Raw genomic sequence first — 7,103 nt, forward strand, 5'->3', positions numbered from 1 at the left:
AATATATGCTGTGCCTTTTGCAATGGATGGTGATTTGGTTAATGCTGATGTCATTCAAGCTCCAGATGTTTTGGAATTACTCCCAAGGGGCCTGTAATTATTGTTACTTTCTTTGCTTTTTTTTTTTGCCATAGTTGCTCTAATTTTTATTTACAGGCTTTTAGATTTTGTGATTTTTCGCCAGTTCTTTCTCTTCTATTCTGCGGTCTCCAGGTAGGGCAATATCCACTACCCAGACTTTTTTTTGTCATTATTTATTTTGCACTGTCCCCTTCTATACTCTCTTCTGCGTCTAGTAGTTATGATAGAGATCTGATGTGCTACATGTTTTTATTTTAAGCAGCATTTCTGCTGCCATGCCTTTGTTTGTTTATATCAGAGGTCCTCAAACTTTTTAAATAGGGGGGTAATTTACAGTCCCTTAGACTGTTGGGAGATCCGGACTGGCCGGGTGGGCATGGCTAGGTTAATGTGACTGGGTGGGCACGGCTAGATGGTCATGTGACTGGGTGGGCGTGGCCAATTTAGCAGTCCATTAAAAAATACACACAAATTAAACTTTAATTTGTTTTTCTCCTGGGGGTGGAAAGCAGGTTAGTGAAGGGATGTGACTGCCTTGGTGTGTGTGTGAGGGGCTTCTGTATGTGGATGTGTGGGTGTGTATGGGTGTCTTTCCTTCCCTCTCATCCCACTCTCTCTGGAAGCTGGAGAAGTCAAAAACAGGCCTGTTTCTGGTCACCTGAAGCCTCTGGGCATCCCGTTTTTGGCCTCCTCGGCCTCCAGAAGGCAGGAGGGGGCCAGCAGGTAGGTGGGGCGATGTGAGCGGGGCAGCTTCGTGGTCCCGTGCGGGCCAGCTTAATGGCTTCGGCGGGCCGTAGTTTGAGGACTCCTGGTTTATATGATATGCGCATGTAAAGTTCCGACGAGCTCCATAAAGTAGGGAAGCTACTTGGTTATCAGAAGGCTGACTGATCTGTATATCGCTCTCAGGATTTAGATGCAAAACAGAAAGAGGTCTAAACTCCAAATTCATCTGGAACAAACAAATCTTTAGTAAAGGGCGAGGCATGAAAATAACGTTTCATTGGGTTGTATTTTTAATGGTTGAAACTGCTTTCCTGACCACATCCGTCTCATCAGGGACTGGAGTAAAAGTTTTTTCCTCTTTTCTCAGATCACTGGAGGCAATTATTCAGGAGGCCCTATAAATCAGGGTAGGCAATTGGTTGCTTTCCAGGCATTTTGTATTACAATTGAACTATCATAAAGACAACACGGTCAATAGTCAAGGAATTATAGCTAAATACCTATCAAGTGATGTGATTTTAGTGTCCAGATAGTGCGTATATTCAGTTAATGATTGCTACAGCTCTTTACTTTATTCCATCAGTTTACTCTGCCTGTTCGTACCTTGCAGAGTAATTCATACATGTTATTGTGCAGAATTCTCAAATGCCAGGAGTTCCTTCTACACTGACACTCGTGTTTATTTTCACAAAAAGTCAAGCTCAATAAATTTGTGCTGACAGGCTCCTTGGCTCCTGTTTCCTAAAGCTTGCTATCTACCCTCTTTACATCATACCTGCTTTTTAAATGCATTTGGGTACCTGCATGTATAACAGCTTGCAGTTTCCTTTCTCCTGCAAATCAGTAGGATGTTGCTAAGGTAGCCATGCTGCCTGTTTCTCATTCTAGTGTTCTCATCCCATTGGCTTTGTATCTGCAGTTTCCCTTGTGATTTCTATGCCTCTGTAATCCAGACTGCACAACTATCAATTTAATATGTGTGATTTCATTTTTTACTTTACCTGCCTATCCTATCCTATCCTATCCTATCCTATCCTATCCTATCCTATCCTATCCTATCCTATCCTATCCTATCCTATCCTATCCTATCCTATCCTATCCTATCCATCCATCCATCCATCCATCCATCCATCCATCCATCCATCCATCCATCTTCTATCCATACCTACCTACCTACCTACCTACCTACCTATCTTCTATCTATATCTGTCTGTCTATCTGTCTGTCTTTCTCTCTCTCTCTCTTTCTTTCTTTTTGATTTTCAGCCACACTACTTTTGTTTCATACTTTCCTTGTACTTCATGATTCACCCAAGTCTCCCAGGTGGAGTTAATGCATCTGCAAAATACTATTTATTAATATGCTTTCCTGTTCCAATATTACTAGCTTTCTCCTTTTAACCCAACCTTCTCATCATTGTTACTCTATGTTGGACAATTAGGTGTTACAGATTCGGGAGCTACTCTAGTCTACTCAACTATTACACTGCTTGTAATTTGAGCCTGATGTGTTTCCAAATAGGGAACTGTAAAAATGAGTAGTAATGTTTTGGACCTGGATTTCTGGTTTCACGACTTCTGGGCCCAGGTGTTGCAGATCCAGCTGCTATAATCCAATGTGGATGGCAATGTGAACTAATTGCACCTCTTTAGGAAAATTTGAAACGGCTTCATGAATAAGGAAAGATTGCTTAGGGAGAACAAAAAAAATTCTAATGTATCTCAAAAGAAAATATCTATGGAAGTCACCTAAATCAGGGGTCCCCCAACCTCAGGCTCAGGGCTCACTGTTGGGCCGTGGACTATTTGGAACTGGGCTGTGTGAGCAGTGGACGGACGTGCACAGCTTGATTTGTGTGAACAGCACACATGCACACTTGCGTGCAGCTCAACCTGTGCAAGTTGAGCTGCACGTGCATGCAGGTGGACACCGGCCCACTACTCACAGAAGTCAAGCTATATGCTCACAGGTTCACTGGCCTGCCGCTTGGACAGCCCAGTTCGCCTCCCCGCCAGGCCACAAAGCTCTAAAGGTTAGGAGTGCTGACCTAAATATATACCTAAAACATCACACTACGGATTAATGATTGGTCATTTCATGTTAAAGTCTAAAGCCTTGATGGCAAACCTATGGCACACCTGCCACAGGTGGCACGCAGAGCTCCCTTGTGCATGCATGTGCATCTCCTGCAGGCCACGTATGTGTGAGCATGTGGGAGATGTGTGTGCAAGTGCGGGGGCAGGGTGCACATTGGATCATGTGTGCATTCATGGGGGTGGGGCCCATGCAGGGGGTTGCATGCGCATGCATGGGAGGCAGGGGGCACACATGTATGCATGGGGGCAGGGCGCATGCAGGGGGTCAGGTGTGCATGCGCAGTGCATAGCGTACACATAGGGGTCAGGCATGCATGTGTGGGTTCGCACACCCATTGCATTATGGGTGTGCGCACGCACACTTTCGTCACGAAGCAACAAAAAGATTAGCCATCACTGGTCTAAAGAGTAAGGTAGGTGGGTACTACAGCTGTAGTTAGTATTAATACATTTCAGATAATTTAGGTACTATCTGAGGTTAATGAGTAATCTCTTTTCTTTTCCTTCCATACGACTTCACAATTACATTTTGAGTTGGCAAAGCAGGACAGGATACCTACCACAGTGATGGTACCACATCTACCATTACTGGGTACCTGGTCTCTTAACTAATGTGTTTTCCATTATCTCCTGCTGCCCTGGAAATCTGTATATTTTGTTTCTTCTAGGGGCAGCCGGTGGTGCCCCCGTTATATTTCTACTTCACCCAAGGATTTCAGGGCTCAGCTATACATGGAAAGTTAAGAAAGAAAAAGTTGGCATATAGGAATAATTTGCACTTGTTAGGATATACATACAGGAAGTGCTTGCACAAATGAGATGGTCTGACTCTTGAGGGAGAAAAATATGTTTGACTGTAGATCTCCAGCTGTCTTAGAGCCATTTAGAATTGCATCAGTGGGTAATCAGGAAACTGACAGCTGAGATGGAATTAAGTTGACGAAGGCAATACACATTGAGGATATTTCTGTCTACAACTCTATAATGAATGCAAATACCTATACCATATTGTCTCTTATCTCTTTGGATTTGAACAATTGCAGCACAATGATAGAGGAGGGAAAGATGGAGAAACGTCGGTGGTTTTGGATATGAATGGATCTGAAACATCTGTTCAGAGACTTATGCCTCCTGTAGGAATTTCCAAAGAAATGTCCATTCTCTCTCTGTCTCTCTCTTCCCTCTCTCCCTCTCTCTCTTTGAGTCTGCACTGTACAAGCAGAGCAGGGGTTGGTTCCTGCCAGTTCTAACTTCTTCTATAGAAGAGGTTCCACAAATCTACAGTGCCGTTTAGAACCGGTTCCAGCTCCTTCCCCCCGCCTGTCCGTACATCATCAAGATGAAGAGCGAGAGGAGGAATTCTGGGAGTTGAAGTCCACAAGTCTTAAAGCTGCCAAGTTTGAACACCCCTGGGGCTTTTTTCTAAAAGGTTAGGGGGTGCAAGGGTCTTGTAACTTGACAGCTTTAAGACTTGCATGCTTCAAATGTCAGAGTTCCTGAGCCAACATTTAGATTGCTAAGCAAGAGCATTGTTAAGTGAGTTTCACCACATTTTACACGTTGGCCACGCCCACCCAGTCACATAGTTGGCAAGCCACTTCCACCCGGTCACATGGCTGGCAAGCCACTCCCACAAAGCGGGCCACACCTACAGAAGAAGTTCTAAAAAAATTTGAAACCCACCACTGAAGCAGAGAAATGTGGTGTCTGGTGTACAATGCAACCTCCTGAGAGGTCCGATCATTGTTTATTAAAATCTCAAAAGGAAACAATGTCATATGATGGATCTGTAGTGTGCTTCATTCCTAAAATAAAATATGCAAAAGCAGTCGACAAATGTAGACGTCCACATAATAAGTTCATCTACAAAAAATACGCTTTGATAAAAGAGTTTGATTGTGTGGTGATTAAAAAAATATATGCCTAGCCCTGGAGATACAGTCTTGATATTGATGATAAACGAGGCTTGGCAAAGCAGAGGATTTGAAGAATGCATTAGGTTTTGGTGGGTTGGATTTGAGGCTGTTGCAGTGGTGGGATATGACTGGTATGCCCCAGTACGGGCGTATCGGTGCCTGCTGGGAGCACCAGGTACCGCTCTGGTACGGTGCTCTGGAGGGCCCGCCCACCCGCCCTCCTTACCTCTATTTGAGCCGATTGGGGCATACGCACACGGAGTGTACGCCGCCTGTGCGACGCTCTGCTGAGCAGCTGCAGCGTTGCGGACAGTGGGTACACATGCGCCCCCTGCATGCTTGCTGTGCATGTGTACATGGTGAACGCCCAGTCTATTGCAACGTACCGGTTGCAACGGGATCCGGAACCCACCACTGGCCTATTGTAATCCTGCATGATAAGATGTACAAACCTTAGAGCAATCTTCCCCAACCTTCTTCCGCCTGGATATGTTTGGACTACAACTTCCTCAACTGACAGTGATGACCGCTGGATGGGAATTTTGGACGCTACAGCCTCCAAAAGCTTTCCCTAGGCTTGGTATCCATCCTATGCAATGACTTCCGTTCCCAGAATACCTAGTATGGTAGCGGTAGTGAATTCTGGGAGTTGAAGCCTTCGTTCTTGGCAGAAGGCTGGTTTAGGCTCCCTCCCTCCTTTCTTGGCTGCATTTATTTTGGGCATGCCACCTGCTTCTTCTTGCCTAGTAGAAAAACAGTCCAGCCAGAAGCTGTAACCCCGATTGGAATGTGTAACTGAAGATCTTGATCGGAAACTGGAGCCTTACCCAAGGGCTGCCATATAAAGGAGCAAAGGAGACAGGTGGCATGCCGGTTTTTCCACATAGAATAAATAACTGCACAATTCATAGGCCAAAGGTTTAAAGGGGGAGCAATAATCAATCCTTCTGGGCCCTCTTTCTTCCCAATTTAACCCTAAATCTACAGCTGCCTGGCTGCCCATGGTGACTCTAGTTAAGCCAGGAAAAGAAGAGAACTGTGGCCAGCAGAGAAGACTTAAAAATAGGTTTATGTCATATAAACATATACCTCAAGGGGGCACTCATACCCTGCAGAACTTTTCAGTTAAGGTTTGCAGAACCCTGCTTCTCAAATTTTCCTTGCTAGCAATCCTTTCTCCCATGTTAAACCTACTGAACTGTCCGGTCTACTCTCCCTTATTCAGGGCCAAACATTCTGCCCAAGCGCACAGAGATCCTTTGGTATGTGTCCCTTTATTATCATTGTGAAAAGCTTAAGGTTAAAAACAAGAGGGAGGAAAGGATTGCAGGAAAATAAGGAGAAATAACAGGAATTGCTCTCAAACTGTGGACACAAAGTTCAAAGGCTTTCAGGACCTTCTGTTTGCTATTTGTATTTTTTTTTTTTTAAAAAAAAAGAGGATCAAAAGAGCTCATTGCTTCAGCAAAAGAATGAAGTGTGTTTCATAAATCTTCCCAAACCCAGGATGAAGCTTGAGTTGAGCTTGAGAGAAAAACTTCTCTGGACTCTGCAAAACAGAACAAAACAAAACAAAACAAAACACCCAAAGGCTATGGAATAGAATTTCGCTTCTCAATTGCTATCTCATCACAATTTTCTAGCCACAATCTTTAAAAAAGAAATATTTCCGGTTGTGGGAAGTTATCATCCAGCCTTCTCCCAGAAAAATGAAATATCCTAGGAAATATTGAAAAGGCAGAATATTTCTCTGGATATGAAAAGAAAGAAACATGTTTTAAAAGACAGAATAGTTGCCTGTAGCTGCCTGCCCATCCCCACTGTTAATGGGTCATTAAGAAGGCCAAGCTAGTCCCTTTTACATAATAAAGACTTCTCTACTGCAGCTCCAGGGGGGATGGGAGTAAAAGCATGATAATATTGGCCCTTTACTCAACTGACCACATGGCATCTGAGAACTCAACCAAATCTGGATTCAAAACACAGCCTAGAGAGTAGCCCCTGCATGGCCCCATGGGAGTCTGACAACCAATCAGAATACATTTCTTACACAGGAACAGGAAACAGAGGTGGGACTGAACAGGTTATAAAAAGCCTAGCTAGCCCCTCCCTCAGCCCTTCTCTTCTTCTCCACCAACACTGAAGTATGTGATCACCTTTTCTGTTCAGGGCTCAAGCCATGTGATCTTGTCCACCAATAAACCATCTTTCCAAGCAGCCTCCACGTCTCCAGTGTCTTTTTCCCCACTTGGAGCCGAACCCAGAAGGACATTTCTTTCATCAC

Source organism: Thamnophis sirtalis, unplaced genomic scaffold, assembly GCF_051295495.1.
Source record: "Thamnophis sirtalis isolate CommonGarterSnake01/CBP01778 unplaced genomic scaffold, rThaSir2_p1.2 scaffold_3, whole genome shotgun sequence".
In the NCBI taxonomy this organism is placed as follows: domain Eukaryota; kingdom Metazoa; phylum Chordata; class Lepidosauria; order Squamata; family Natricidae; genus Thamnophis; species Thamnophis sirtalis.